Source organism: Microtus pennsylvanicus, chromosome 4, assembly GCF_037038515.1.
Source record: "Microtus pennsylvanicus isolate mMicPen1 chromosome 4, mMicPen1.hap1, whole genome shotgun sequence".
NCBI classification, from domain to species: Eukaryota; Metazoa; Chordata; class Mammalia; order Rodentia; family Cricetidae; genus Microtus; species Microtus pennsylvanicus.
Genome location: NC_134582.1, coordinates 75345489 through 75360676, shown reverse-complemented (window position 1 = coordinate 75360676; position 15188 = coordinate 75345489). Strand labels below are relative to the sequence as shown.

The window sequence follows — 15188 nt, the reverse complement described above, 5'->3', positions numbered from 1 at the left end:
AGGTCAGAGAGGTGGAACTTACATTATTCGTTCAACGTCATTGCCTGTTTCTACCTCAAACAAAGGTCCCACCTAGATTTAGGTCAGAGTTCTGCTCTCTCAAGGTTATTGTCAACAGGTGTGGCTGATAGCCAGACCCTGTATTTCAGAAATAGAGAAGTAGATATGTTTCTACCCCAAACAAAAGTCTAAGGATCCAACTAAGTTCCAGCTCCCTTAAGGAGATAACAGTGAATTCCACACAGGGAGTGGTTTCCCTACAGAATGCTTTGGTCTAGGGTGTGAGTGTGTCTTGTTTTGTTCTGGCAACAGAATGTTTAACTGTGGTTGTAGCCTTTGACCTTCAATTAGTATGTTCATTTCCTTGTATCATTGTTAACGTATTTTTTTAAAAAAAATCTTACTCCTACCTCTTGGGGGTTGGGGTATTTTAAGCTGGCAATTTCAGTATTCACTGAAACTTCCTCCTGGCACTATTCTATGTTTTCTGTTTTATTATTTTCACACATATGTCTTCATATTCTTTACTAATATTTCTAAATCCCCACGCCCTTACCTTGATAAGTGGTATTTTTGTTGGGGTTGGTTCCTGACAGAAAAGAAAAGACTAAACACAAACTTTTAATTTTTATTTATTTGTTTTATAAAAATAGATTTTTTAATGCCTCTTATTATTTTCAAGAATCTGTTAAAAGAGAACGAAGCTATCCACAAGTCATTGATGAGTGAGTCTGTCAGCTTCCTGCCCTCTGTTGACTGATCTGCCTTTTGTCCTGAGACCTCTCCTGCTGTCCCCCAGGCATCACGTGGACTCTTTAACCTAACAAATACACATGACATTTGCCATCCAAAGACAAGTCTGCTCCAGTAGCCCTGAAAGAAAATTTCACAGGAGCTTGTGAGTGGCCTCTGATACCAGGCCATTGTCTGACAGGAAGATGTCACATTGGAACTTAGTCCACTTTAGTCCCCTGGCCAAGTAGACACAGCTGATGGTGAAACCCACATTGATTGAACTGGTAGCTTTAATGTCCTTACCAGGGGGTCACTGTTTTCCTTCTTCGAAGTTCAATAAAGGAGCTTTCTGTTTAAAAGAAGTTCCTCAGAATGACATGAACTTATTTTTCAAGAGAGAAAGGGTGTTAGCCTGTATTTAAACGTGTGTGTTTGACAGAAACTAAAATATGACTGTAGCACATGCTCTTTGTGTTCTTAGGAGTCCTCTATGAAAGTAAGACTTCAAGATCTACAGGGGCTAGTGATGGGCTCTCCTGTAAGTTAATAGCCACCGTTGTCTGAGGGGGTCTACAGGGGCTAGTGATGGGCTCTCCTGTAAGTTAGTAGCCACCGTTGTCTGAGGGGGTCTACAGGGGCTAGTGATGGGCTCTCCTGTAAGTTAGTAGCCACCGTTGTCTGAGGGGGTCTACAGGGGCTAGTGATGGGCTCTCCTGTAAGTTAGCAGTCACCGTTGTCTGACGGATCTACAAGGCTAGTGATGGGCTCTCCTGTAAGTTAGTAGTCACCGTTGTCTGACGGATCTACAAGGGCTAGTGATGGCCTCTCCTATGAGCCATTGTTGTCTGACTGCCTGTATTCAGCCCTTGGGCTCCTGTCCCGGTCCTGAGATCAGCCTACCCTGAAGATCATAGATCAGTTTTGGAAAGAGGATGAAGGGGTTGGGAACTCTTTGACACTAAGGACAAAACTCTAGGTGGCAGGAAGTCACTGGCAAATCCTTCCTACCTCCAGGGACAAATGTGACAGTGGTCTCCATCATGGAAACCCACTCTGCATCCTTCTTCCAAAAGAGTAATGCCGAGGGTTCAAGTTAGGCAAATGAAGCCCAAGTCACAGCGTGAGAGCTACACTGTGAATACACCTGTATAGAAATGGCTAAGAAGAGGAAGGACATTTGTCTAAAAACTCTAGAACTGGTATCAATGGAGGTGTATCTATACTTATGGGTGTAGATAACAATATCCAGAATGCAGTAATTTAGAAGATTTAAACACGTGTGTTTTGATTCTATTTTCTAAAACCATAACAGCTGGGCATATGAACATGCACATATGAAGAAGGGCTGGGAGCTGCTCCTGCTAAGATTAAGGATTAAGAAACTAAAGATTATAGAATTTACCTGCTCTGTGGGTTTCCTAAAAGACCTAGGAGAAGTAGTTTAAAAGGGATAAACTTATAAGTATCCTTGTTTCAGTGGAGAAAGACTGTGAAGATAAGACATTCCCTGTAGAGGGCCTGGGGAGAAGGCTCTGTTATTAGGAGCACTGACTACTCTTACAGATGAACCAAGTTCAGCTTCCAGCAACCAGCTAGCTGTAACTCCATCTGCAATCATCTGTAACTCCAGTTCTAGGTGACGTCATAACCTTTTCTGGTTTCTGTGGGCACTGTTCGCATGCGTTACACACACATACATGCAGATAAAACATTTTACAGCGATGTGTTCATGATCACTGAGTGCCAATACATCCAGAGGACCCACCTTTGTTACCTTTCCAATGCTGTGTGAAAAACCACGACCAATACTTTTACTGGGCTCAGGGTTCCAGAGGGTCAGAGTTCACGATGACAGAACCAAGGCAAATCCACAGGAGGCTGGAGCAGCGTCTGAGAGCTCACATCTTGATCCACAAGCAGGAGGCAGATAGCATACTATGGAAAGACATGGGCTTTTGAAACCTTAAAGCCAACCCCTAATGACACACCTTTTCAAGAAAAGCTCCACCTCCTAGCTTTTCCCAAACAGTTCCACCAATGGGGACTGAATATTCCAACAAATGAATCTATGGGAACCACTCTCAAACCAGCCTGTGACTTCAAACAGTAACATTTGCAGGAAGAAGAGAGGAAGAGGGACGGAAGAAAGAAGAGGAAGGGGAGGGGAGAAGGAGGACAAGGAGAAGAGAAGGAGGATGAGGAGGAGGAAAGAGAGGAGAGGAGAGAAGAGGAGCAGAAGGAAAAAAAACATGAAGGGGGAAGCAAACAGATTCATTTTGCTAACAATAATACTCCAATTAGAGAACTCAATTTCTGCATTGTGAATCTGGTGATGAAAATGTCCTGAACTTTAGCTCTTAGCATCCCATTTGTATCTTGAGGAGGAAAATGTTCCCCAGAGAAAATCTAGAACACGAACCATGAAGGCTCACATTAGGCTGGTGAACCAGAGTGGACTTTTAAGCCTGGTGCTTGACTCGGAAAGACTCTAAGTGCTTTGTAGTTTATTTTTGGAAAAGAGAATAAGATCAGGAGGAAAGTGGGTCAGAATAGCAGGGATGGGACATGGGAAGAATCTCAGCTTTTATTTTTCCCCTCCCATAATAAAAACAAAGAATATTGCTTTGAGTGAAGAGTGACAGCCCCTGACGTGTCTGCCGTTTAGAGACGGTCCCGCCAGGTGACAGGCTGGTGACTGCGGTTTGCTGGCCTCATTCCCTGGGCCTTAATGAATGTCCCCCCCCCCTTTTTTTTGTCTGAAGGGTTCTGACTTCATTTGAACAATGCTGAGTCAACTCGCAGTCCTGAAGTTCAGACAACCTTGATACTAATGAAGGGCTAGAGTTAACCAACAGGACAAGTGTTTCTAAAGAATCTGAAATACAATGTTCTGGGACAAATGAAAACCCGAAGGACAAAAATTTGAAGAAAAAAAAACCCCAAACCTGATCTAGGAATGACAGCTTGCAACATGGTTGTTTTTTAAACAATAAAAGCACACTCATTAAAGAAGGTGGGGACAGAAGCAAATTAGAGGAGGAGAAATACTTCCCTAACACCTGGATACTATTGTTTACATTTGGGGATATTTAACTTTTCTTCCTGGGACATTTTATGTTTCATCTGTTTTATATAATATTGCTCATTTTAAATATATATTCTGTATTCTATATTCTAACCTTAGGTTAAGAGGAAAGAATTCCCAAGTTCATTTTATTTTAGCATCTACTTACCCAACTTTAAGTAGCTATAGCATATGAAAACAGCACAGTCCGTTGTCTCTCTTAGACATGAAAATTCACGTTGCTGCTTATTAGTTTCACTGAGATGAATGTTTTCAGGTGTCCCACATCTGATCACTAGACCAACTGAGGGTGAAAACAAGGTATTGGGAAATGTATCTTAATATAGTAAAATTCATTACAGTTCTGGGTACCACATATCTGAGCGTCAGGGAGAATGGATCAGGTACGGGTGGCCTCCCATGCCACTAGTGTGTTGTGTTAAGGCCGAGGTGATAAGCTGAGAATCAGAGCTGGTCACTGGGCTTTCCTAGAGCAACTCCTCTGTCAGAGACCAGCTTTGACAAGGATACCACTAATCAGGGCAGGGCCATGGGGATTAGAAAAATAAGTAAAGAGAAGGAAGACGCAAGTGAAAATAATACAACAGAAGCGTAGGAGAGCACTGGGAGGGAGTTCCAGTGAGTACTCAAACGGTTTGGCTTTAAGGTTCCAATCGCCTGTGTTTAATTTTCCATACACTTTTATACCCCAATACAACAGGGGGAAAGGCAAAAGATTGCTTTAACGTGATACAAAGGACACTTAGAACAGTTACTTGCTTCAGTACTTGAGACATCAAGCCATTAATTCATGAGAAAAGCATTTTGTTGTTTAGGCAACGAAGCCATCCTAAACCAAGTATCCTGAAGGCAGCCACTCCCAAGGTCAAACCTCTTATTTCAAAAGAAGGAGCAGAGTGGGCTTGAATTCTCTGACCTTTGGTCAGAGTGGAGTGGATCTACCTCTTAATGTCTGGAACATCTTAATGTCAAAAAGGCCAAGCAAACACACTCTAGCGCAGGGTGTAGCCACACTTGATATCAACAACTCTGGAGAAGCTGAAATTCTCTGACCTTCAGACAAGGTGGAAAGAGGCTCACAGTTTTGGGCCTCCACACTCCTGGAAGAGTCAAGAGAGGCTCACCTGAAGAATAGGTGCACGGTGTGGGGGAGGCAGGATGAGTCAGGTAAGAGAGGGTGTACTCCAGAAGAGGAATGTTCTCGCATAGTGGAAGGAGCTGGGGAGGCAATCAAAGATGAGCAGAAATCAGAGATCTAAGGTCTCGTGGTAGATAAAGACACTTGAGAGACTATATGGCAATGCGGGATAGATTGCAACAAACAAAAATGGCAAAGAAAATTATTTTTAAAATCCTTGGGGGCTGGGGCGATGGCTAGATGGGTTAAGTAAGGGACTTGTTGCCAAGCCTGTTGACCTAAGTTGGAGCCTCAGAAATTGCATGGTGGAAAGGAAGGACCGACTTCTGCAAGCTGCTCTCTGATCTCCTCATGGGTAGTGTGCCAGCAGCAGACATTTTCCAGCGAGTAACTAGATGAATTAATTAATTGTGATTAATTAAACAAATCATTTAAAAATGTCACTCCGGACCCAGCACACATAGCACCCCCTCAAATCATTTGATGAGTCCATGAAGGAATGAAAACCCGTTGGTCCAGTGCATATGCTGACCACTGGCCAAGTGTTCAGTCCTCAGTGTTTTCCCGATGAGCAAACATTACCTCCCACTGATGGTTTAAATGCTCAATAATTTACATCTTGGCCTGCTTTTGTTCTAAGTGTGCCAGTTATCAGGGTAACCTATGGCCATCAGCAGCAAGTGGCATTAGAGCCTGGGGTTCACAACAAAGTACTAAGGAGCCCTATGCTTGTGCTTTTTGCTCAAGGGTCACAGCAAATATTTGAAACTCACTCCAGAAATTTCTATTAAAAGTGTGAAAACAGAACCATGCTCACGCAGACTCCGCAAAGCGATTCTATGGAGATGCCCTAGAGACCGCAGGCGCTCGAATGCTTGTTTAGTCTTCCCAGCTATGGATGCTTGGCTGCTCTCTCTCTAGTCCTTGACTCCTGAGTCCCTTTAAAAATTAACATGACAACTGTGTGATTCATATATTTTAAAAGGAAACACTAATTATTTAAAACAATTATGGCGATTGACCATTCTGTAGCCCAGGAAATGAAATATAAACATATTAGTGTATATTGGGATCATTCTTTCCCCATTTTGCTCAGCATCTCTGAAGCCTGGAGCTGCTGTTAATAAACACTGGAGGGGGCCATGGAGCTGGAGAAGGCGATGGAGGTGGAGAAGGCGATGGAGCTGAAGAAGGTGATGGAACTGGAGAAGGTGATGGAGCTGGAGAAGGCGATGGAGCTGGAGAAGGCGATGGAGCTGGAGAAGGTGATGGAGCTGGAGAAGGCGATGGAGCTGAAGAAGGCGATGGAGCTGGAGAAGGCAATGAAGCCGGCACTTGTTCGTTGGCACCTGGGTCAGGAAGCTCCGGCTTAATTAGCAATGTAAACACCAAGTCCAGATGCAGTAGAACCATACGGCCTCACCAGGGTCATATTCATGGATAAACAGGAGAACTGATAGAGACAAACAGAAGATTCAGGTATCGTCCAGTGCATTCTCTCATTGTATTCATTTGTAAAAACACAATAGAATGAACGCATAGTCTGGTCTAATATAAAGAAATAGAAAAACACCCGGCTAGAGATTGAATGTGGTGGGACTCACTGGCATGCAGAGATTAATTCTTTGGTTGCAGATGCAGAAGAGAGTGGATGTGAGTTGGCCCTGATTTTATAACGACCTCTGGCAGGGGCTGAGCTTTTTCCTTCTTCCATCTAGGAAAGAGAGTACGGGCAAGGGCAATTTGGCTCCGCTAAAACTTGTCTGAAGCTCGAGGGGATGAGTGTGGAGTTGTAGTTGGTGCTTGTCTCTAGGGAGCCTGGAGAAGAGCTCTCTCCGATTATCAGACACGTGTAGATGCCACGCATCGGATCGAGTTCTATAAAGCCCATGTCAGGGGCAGAGGGGGTCAGGTATTTGATTTATGAAAAGCACTATGGAAAGCAATTTGGTGTGGTACTTAGGTGCAACGTTGAATGGAAATAATCTGCTTTGCTTTGAGCAACATGTTTTCGAGAAGGAACCGTCAAGTATTTTGAGGATCTTCCTGTTCTGTAGTGTAATGACTAAGACCTCTGTAAGCCACCTGCGCTACAGTAAATGAGCAGAGGGTGGAGCCAAGAAACGTGAACCTGGCTCCCCTCCCCCAGAGTTCTGTTGAATTCCTTACTTGCTAGTTCTGATAGTTTCTGGATGCTGAGAAGGACTATTAGGAAAATCCCATGTTCCGGAAGTTATTCTGTTTTCCGCTTTAGAGGGCCGGTGGGAGGGCTTTACCCATGGCTCTGTGGGCCAATCCGTCCATCTTTCAGAAGGGATGGAACAAGCTTAGGCCTGAATAGTTTGCAATGAAGAACGGCTGCTTGCAAGGAATAGTTATCAGGAAAATTCCTAACAAGAAGAATAGCCAATGAAACACCGAGTGATACAGCAACCAGGGCACACTTCCAGATCTTCTGTGTGTCAACAGTTACAGTTCTTCGTAGGGCCCGGAAATGGAGTTTCCACGCAGAACTTTCCACATCCCACACGCCAGTGAGCTCAACTCTGGGAAGCCTGGCTGAGCTCCTCCTCACTCATTTCACGAGAGATTCTGGTCTCATGGGCAAGGTTCTCAAGGCACCTTTTCTGGCCCCCCTGACCGGGATGAAGAAAGGGATCTCCCAGCGGGGAGACATCTCTCTGTTCAGCTGGAGAATCTCTGCCTGTTCTGCAGCCGGGCTAGTCCAGAGTTAGCTTGGGTTGAACGTGGAGTTAGACAGCACAGAGGGCTCGGCTCCAGTCCCCGAGTCACCGTGAAAGAACACCTCCCCAGTCAGCAAGTCCAGGTTTGAACTTCCATGAGGGAAATAAGTTCACCAGAATCTGGGGTGTTTTTTGCAGTAGCTGGGTTTTCAAGCCTCTTTCTTTATCTTGTGAGCAATTCATTATTCCCCAGTTCTTTAAGGCTGGTGATTCAGTTTGCTTAACCCTGGGGGAAACTTCAAAAACTATGGGATTTTGCTGAAAGACAAAGCCCCTTTTGTTACTGGGATGTTTGGTTTGCTTTCTTTGGAGGCCACCGGATTAGTCAGTAACTGTGAGAGCCATCACATAAAATTGTTTGAGTACAACCTAACTCGGAAGGAAAGAGGTGAGCTAGCCTGGTGCCATGGTGCCCTGTATTTTGAGCACTCTTGCAATGTGAAGCGTAAGTAGTTTCTTATAGTAATGACCGACACTGTGAAGTTTCTGACTCAGAGATAATTGTATAGGAATATACAGGAATTTCCCTGACCCCTCAACCCTGTCTCCCCCAAAGCCATCACTGTGTGTAATCACAGAACAATGTCAACCAGAAAACTGACACAAACACAAACTACAGATCTGGTTCCATCCCACAGCTCTTTATGCACTGTTTGTAAGCAGAGGTCCTTGTATCGGTGCATCACATATGTGGCTTCGCGGAACTGGAATCTTCACATTAAGATGCAAAGCTGAATATTCTCCCAAAGACCTGCTCATGCTAATCCTCCACAACTCCCCTACACCCTAGCCATCCCAACCCACAGAAGCCATAAACCTTCAAGGCTCATCTGGGGGGGATGCACATCCTCCAGGAAGGTCACACTTGCTAAAGGTTCCCCAACCCCCCCAAAGAGTGCCACCAGTTGGGGGCCAAGTGTTCAAATATGTGAACCTGTGGGGGATGAGGGACATTTCTCTCTCAAACCACTGCATTCATATGATTTGGTGTGTGTGTGTGTGTGTGTGTGTGTGTGTGTGTGTGAGAGAGAGAGAGAGAGAGAGAGAGAGAGAGAGAGAGAGAGAGAGAGAGAGAGAGAGAGAGAGATCTTTTTCTCAGTGAAGTAAATGTTTCAATTCAAGCCCATTTTCCAACTGGGATTTTGAAAAACTTTGGGTTTTGAGGGCTCTTTTTGTACTCCACACTTCAGTTCCCTAGTTGGCTGTGTGGTAAAAAATGCATTCACTTTCATTTATTTTTATCCTTTTAACAAGATTTTCATAGAAAAATATTTTAAAGCTGGTGAAGTATGATATGTTAACTTTTTCTTATGAATTAAATTTTCTAAATCTCAAGATATTTTCTTTTTTTTCAAGATTTTTATATATGTGTATGAGTCTACATGAATGTATGTATGTATACCATGTGAATGAAGTAGTCTGGTTAGGCCAAAAGAGGACAGTAGATTCCCCTGGAGTTACAGACAGGAGCTGCTATGTAGGAGCTGGGAACATAACCAAGCCCTTTGCAAGACCAGTAAGTGCTCTTAACTTCTGAACCATCTTTTTAGCCTTTATCCTGTATTTAAACTCCCACAATTTTACCCTTCTACATAGACATCCTTGATCTGTCTTGTTTTGACCCAGAATCTTGAAGACAGAGACTGCTCATTCATTTCCCAGTCTCCCAGACCCAAATAATAACACAGAAACCATATTAATCACAGCACTGTTTGACTAACAGCTTAGGCACATTTCTAGCTAACTCTTACATCTTAAATTAATTTAACATTTCTATTAATCTGTGTATTGGTATAAGGTTGTGGCCTACTGGTAAGGTTCTGGCTTGCAGCTGATGGCTTTCTCCTTTGGCAGCTACATGGCGTCTCCTTGGCTCCACCTACTTTTTCTCTATATCTCTGTTCAGATTTCCTGCTTGGCTTTACTCTACTAAGCCATTGGCTGAAACAGATTCTTTAATAACCAATGTTAATAAAATATATTCATAGCATACAGAGGGGAATCCTACATCAGAACCTCACCTAGCCCAGGGCCCAACAGCTGCCTTCCTATCAAAACCTCCCAAATGCTGGGACTGCTAGCCGGTGCCACTATGTGCTGCTTCTGCAATCCATTTCCAGCAAGTTCTTATATAGGGTTATATGAGTAAGTTTCTTATTTCCTTCCCTTATGAATGTCCAATTGTGTGTACATTTTTAAAAAAGAAACAAGCATTAAGTCAAACTGCCCATGATAGTCTCTGTGTTTTTAAATTCTCTCAAATGACAGACTGGGAGTCAAGGCAGAGGTATCACTGTGGTCTCTGTTTGCCTTCCTGCATATCCATAAGGTTTTGTAATGGTTTAAGGCAGGTTCTTGAATAAGCAGTCACAGATCAAATATTTGGCAGACGCAACTGTCCCATACATTGTTTGTGAAAAATATTTTGTGTAATGGCTTCATTCTCCTTGGGTATATCCTCAGTATTGGAGTGCTGGATCATCTGGTCGTTCTGTTTCCAGTTTTTTAGAGGAGCCTCCATATTGTTTTCCAGAATGGCTGTACTAATTTACATGTAGTTAGGAGAAACCACTTATAGAGTTCTACACCATAAGGTAACTATATTCTACAAGGCTAGGGAAAGAGCGTGAAGGGTCTTGTGTGACTTTTTACTCTTGCTGTGATGAAACACCATGACCCAAAGCAACTTAGAAAAGAAACGGTTTATTTGGCCTATGGTTCCAGAGGGTTACAGATCTACCACTGCAGGAAGGCAAGGCATCAAAGAGGGAGCAGTAAGTCGAGAGCTCACATCTTTAAACATGAGCCCTCCCCCAGTGATGCTCCTCCTGACAGGCTCCGTCACTTTCCCAAACAGTACCATCAACTAAAGACCAAATGTTCAAATACGGAAGCCTGTGGGGGACATTCTCATTAAAATCACCACAGTTCTTAGCATGGAGAAGGAGTCACTGTCCCAGGGGATGAATATGCTAGGTACCCTGGTGTGGCCTTTGTCCATGATATACTTGTATCAAATTATTCTTTACCTCAAAATAGGCATAAATATGTGTGGGCTACAAAGAAGAGCACAGTAAAGTTAATAAAAATATTTCGAGCAGACTGGGAGTCTAGGAGAAACAATGGCAGCCATCATAGCCATCTCTAGCACAAGATGGCCATCTTCCTCTGCCTTACTCACTCAGGCTGTCCACAGACAAGTGACAGGAAACAGAGCAGGAACAAAACCGCTGTGTTGCCGAGGAATTCTGAAAAATAAACAGTAATCAGGAAGAGCGATGAGGGAAGGGAAAGGATTACAATAAATGCCAATGTTTTGTGTTCTCTTCTGCCTTGTTTTAAAATTTGGTTCTGCTCATATTGAGTCCTGGTCTGAACAGATGTGGGCTTAAGCCTTGTGACTGTCTGTGGGCATAGACCTAGAGCACAGATCTGGAAGGTGCAGGGGATGTTGTCACATGTGAAGGAGAAGAGGCAGGAAGAGGACCCAGCTTTGGGGTTCTCCAGCTGACTCGGATCCACTGTTGATAGTGTTCTTAGGAGAGTTAAAAGTGGGGAGGTGTGGGGAAACGGGTTTCTTTATGTAGAGATCTATGTCAAACTCAGAAGCATGTAAATGGTATCTCATTCACAATTAGGAATTAAATAGAAGAATTAAGGGGCTCTGGTATTATCCCTCCCTACCCAGAAAACTGACTACATTGGACCACAGCGTTTGTAAAGAAAGTTATACCTCAGTAAAGAAGGTTGAGGAAGAAAGGCCAGTATAACAGGGAGCTCTGTGGTACTCTCTACTCAATGTAGGCCCCATATATGGAGGTAGAGGATGATGTAGCCAGATCTACATCCTATAAAAACACACAAATGGAAGATGGGCTGCTTCCTGCGAGGAAGTCGCTGTGTACCTTGCTATCTCTGCTCGTGGCCAGCTCCATGCTAGTCCCTGTTGTAGGCAGAGAGGTAGCTTAGTGAGCTGCTTGTTCTATAGTGAGCAGGATGGTACAGTGGTTTCAATCAGAGCCCCCACAGGCTCATCTGTTTAAATATTGGTCCCCAGCTGGTGGAACTGTTTGGGAAGGATTAGGAGGTATAGTCTTCTTTGAAGAATTGTGTCATTGGGGACAGACCTTGAGGTTTCAAAATACTCCCACCATTCCCAGTGTGCTTTTTACTGCCTAGTGGTTGTAGGTCAAGCTGTGAGCCTGTCACCATGCCTTCACTCTGCCTTCATAGACTCCAACCCTCTGGGACCATCAACTCAACTAAACTCTTTCTTTATAAGTTGCCTTGGTCGTGGTGTCTTATCACAGCAAAAATGAACACAGAAATTGGCACCAGGTCATAGGATATAGTGGTGACAGACCTGATCATGTATTTTAGGGATGATTGTGATGTCATCTGAACTTTGGGCTAGAAAAGGAATCAAGTACTCAGAGTTCAGTGGGTTGTTGCTTAGGGGCTTAGAAGAGAAAGATGAATTCCTGCCCTGACTTCCCTGGATGATGGACTTCCTCCACAAATTGTCACCATGCTTGATCACAGCCTTAGAAACTCTCCCTGGTGGGGAGCCCCTCTCCTGGTGGGGAGCCCCTTCTCCTTGTGGGGAGACCCCTCTCCTGGTGGGGAGCCCCTGAGCCTCCATTACATGCCCCTTTTCACTTTGACATAACAAAGGTGAAGATTTCTAGTATCCCACATCCAAAGACAATATCTAATTAGTCACCTGAGAGCCCTGTGAGACACAGTGGATAATTTCCCCTGCCACTTGTGAAGTCAAACCCACAGACACAGAAAAAAAAAAAAGTTGACACACCGAGACTGCATTAAGCTTTGGCTTCCTGCTCTTTTGTTTTTGGACACTATTTATTCAATTCTTTAAAGAATGAAGAATTCAAAGTATGACAGAGATTGGAACCAATGGCAGAGAAAGGCTGCAAAAACCTTGAGGTTTTGGGTCTCCTGGGGATGGCATTAGGATGGCCCCTCCCAATCAGAGTTCTAAGTGGCACTTCTCTTCGGGTTTAAATAACAATAACTGGTCTTTTGGGTTGTGTTGTGAGGATCTGATAGCTGCTTTTGAAGACTGTTGTTCTGGAATGCTAAAAATCTAGAATTAATATTTTTTCTCAGAAGTGGAATTATTCTTTGGAAACAGATTAAAAATATCTATTGATCCTAGATGATGCTCTCGGAGGAAGCGGGAGGTAGGGGGACTTATTTTGTCTCCAGGACATTCTCCTTAATCCATGAGAAGCCTCTCCCCCACACAGATGTCTTCCAGGTGGTGGGGAAGCTTTGCTGAAGTTTCAGAGAGCCACTGGGGGAAAATGAAAGGACAAGTTGCTCATTTACAAAGGACTTTTCAGAATCTCTGGGGTTTTCTCAAAAGAAAGTGAGTATTTTTATTATAAGGCCTAAAATCAGCCAGTTGATCATGAAGGTGCTTTAAGAAACAGAAACAAATAAGATTAAGCAACAACAACAAAAGCAGCAGCAACTGAATCTCACAGAGATGCGCGCCATCCTACAGAATAGATTGTTCTCTGTCTGTCTTTGCTGGCTGACTTCATAATTGAACTTCTGTTTTGAACTTTGTCTATGTAAAGTTTTCTAATTATCATATTTAGTATAGAACAGGGTCTAAGGTTACTTAAAGCCCAGAGAGAAGAACTCAAGACAGAAAAGGAGGAAGAGAGAGACCACATATGCAAATAGGTAGAAGAGCTTCTAGGCCTGTCAGGTGCAGGTAGAGGCAAGAATCACCCAACATCACACAGACAGGTCACTGCATTGCTAAGAGTGGACGATCCTCAGGGTGTCCCAAGTCAAAGCAGAAGGAAATCCCAAGAAAGCAGCTACTATGTCTTCTTAGAGTCTAGCTGAAGGACAAGAGACTAGAGCACATAGCCGGAGCTAATTTTGGGGAGATGACAGAGAAAAGGTGAAGGCAAGGCTATCACTTGAGCTCCCTCTGCTTTCTCCCACAGGCTGTGCAGCTGCCAGACTCTGCGCAGTCATCCATACTGTCTTCACGGTCACTTTTCCAAGGTTCAGCTCCAGGTCTACTGTCTCCACGAAACCTCACCTGAGCGCTGATGGAGCTCTGTACGTGTTTTCAGGTTGAGCTGTGCAAATTGAAACCATCTTTTCTGTGTGTATTTCTAAAGGATGCCCAGTTCTTAGAAGATAGTTACTGTGTGACAGTCATGTTCAAATAGCCAGAGTTTAGAAGTGTCTGCTAATTGACCTGAGGAGAAATGGAAATCTCAAAATTTGAAGATTTGAAATGCTTCCTGAAATAATTCTCTGAGAGTGTCTCCTCCCCTTTTCCCTCCCTTTCTCCCTCACCTCTCATCCTTACTTATTCTTTTTCCTCTCCTCCCCCCTCTCAGATCTAAACTAAAACATTTTCTCAATAATCTCTAAGTTTACTTAATAAACAGAAATAATATTCTGGCAGTCAGGACATGGGAGCTAATGTTGCTGATGGTGGCCGCTACCTTGGCTTCCAGATGGTTGAAAGGAAGTCTGGGCTACCTTAAGAAACATTTAAGAATATATGTGTGTGTGTGTGTGTGTGTGTGTGTGTGTGTGTGTGTGTGTTCTATTCCTTTACAAGCATTAACATTGTCAGACTAGTTCCAGAAGTTGTCTTTTGGATGGAGAGAAATAACTTTCCAACGCGATACAGTTAATCATCTGCATAGAGAAACGGAGAAGATTCCAGAACCACTGTGTAAACAAGGAAGCAATGCCTCTGTGGCTTTTCTGTGAGTCCTGCAGGGCCAGGGCTGAAAAGGAGCATTGACATCTGGATCCTCATCCTTCGGGCTAACCAATGCTGGCAGAAACATGCTGCGAAATTCATCAGCCTAAGATGATAATCATCGTCTCTAACTTCCAGTTTCAGGAGTTGGGGATCCAGGAAGAATGGTTGATTCTTCCCCTTTAGGGGCACCCATAGGAATCACTCCAAAAGCAGAGCCCAGGGGTCTCAGTAGCAACACCAAGAATGTCCCTGGATGTTCCTACAGCACAAAGCAATGCTCTGCTTGCTTCTCTGAGAGAGAGAAAAAAAAAGGATGCAACGAAATATCTGTGAGTTTTTATTTTCTATCAGAACAATGATCCAGACTAGGGGCGCTTAGTGCTAGAAGTTAAGGCAGTGGAATCTGCTAGCCACAATATCCTGCATATATTCATTAATTTTTTTTGTGTGTCGAAGGATAAAAATATATTTGTTTGAGTATTGCAGATGACCAACTTTTGTGTCTATCCTGAATTGCCCACTAAGCGTTATTTTAATATAAATATATGCAGTCTGTAAGAACCCACATTGTTTCTTGATGCTTTAGTGAGGATCCTTGGGTAGATAATGTGGACTAAATAGCTGGCACCCATTTCATCTGTCTGTCTTGATAAATAGCACCTGACCAATTACCCAGAACACGTGGCCACACCCAGTTAATAATCACATTCACTGCCA

The 15188-nt window shown here is 43.6% G+C and overlaps 1 long non-coding RNA gene across 1 annotated transcript; it reads left to right on the top strand.

Moving 5' to 3' along the window:
• Window positions 1–6082: 6082 nt before the first annotated feature.
• On the top strand, window positions 6083–6429 carry LOC142848738 (uncharacterized). The gene is made up of 3 exons (XR_012910463.1): window positions 6083–6151; window positions 6188–6223; window positions 6260–6429. It is a non-coding gene; the product is annotated as an uncharacterized LOC142848738 (long non-coding RNA).
• Window positions 6430–15188: the final 8759 nt, after the last annotated feature.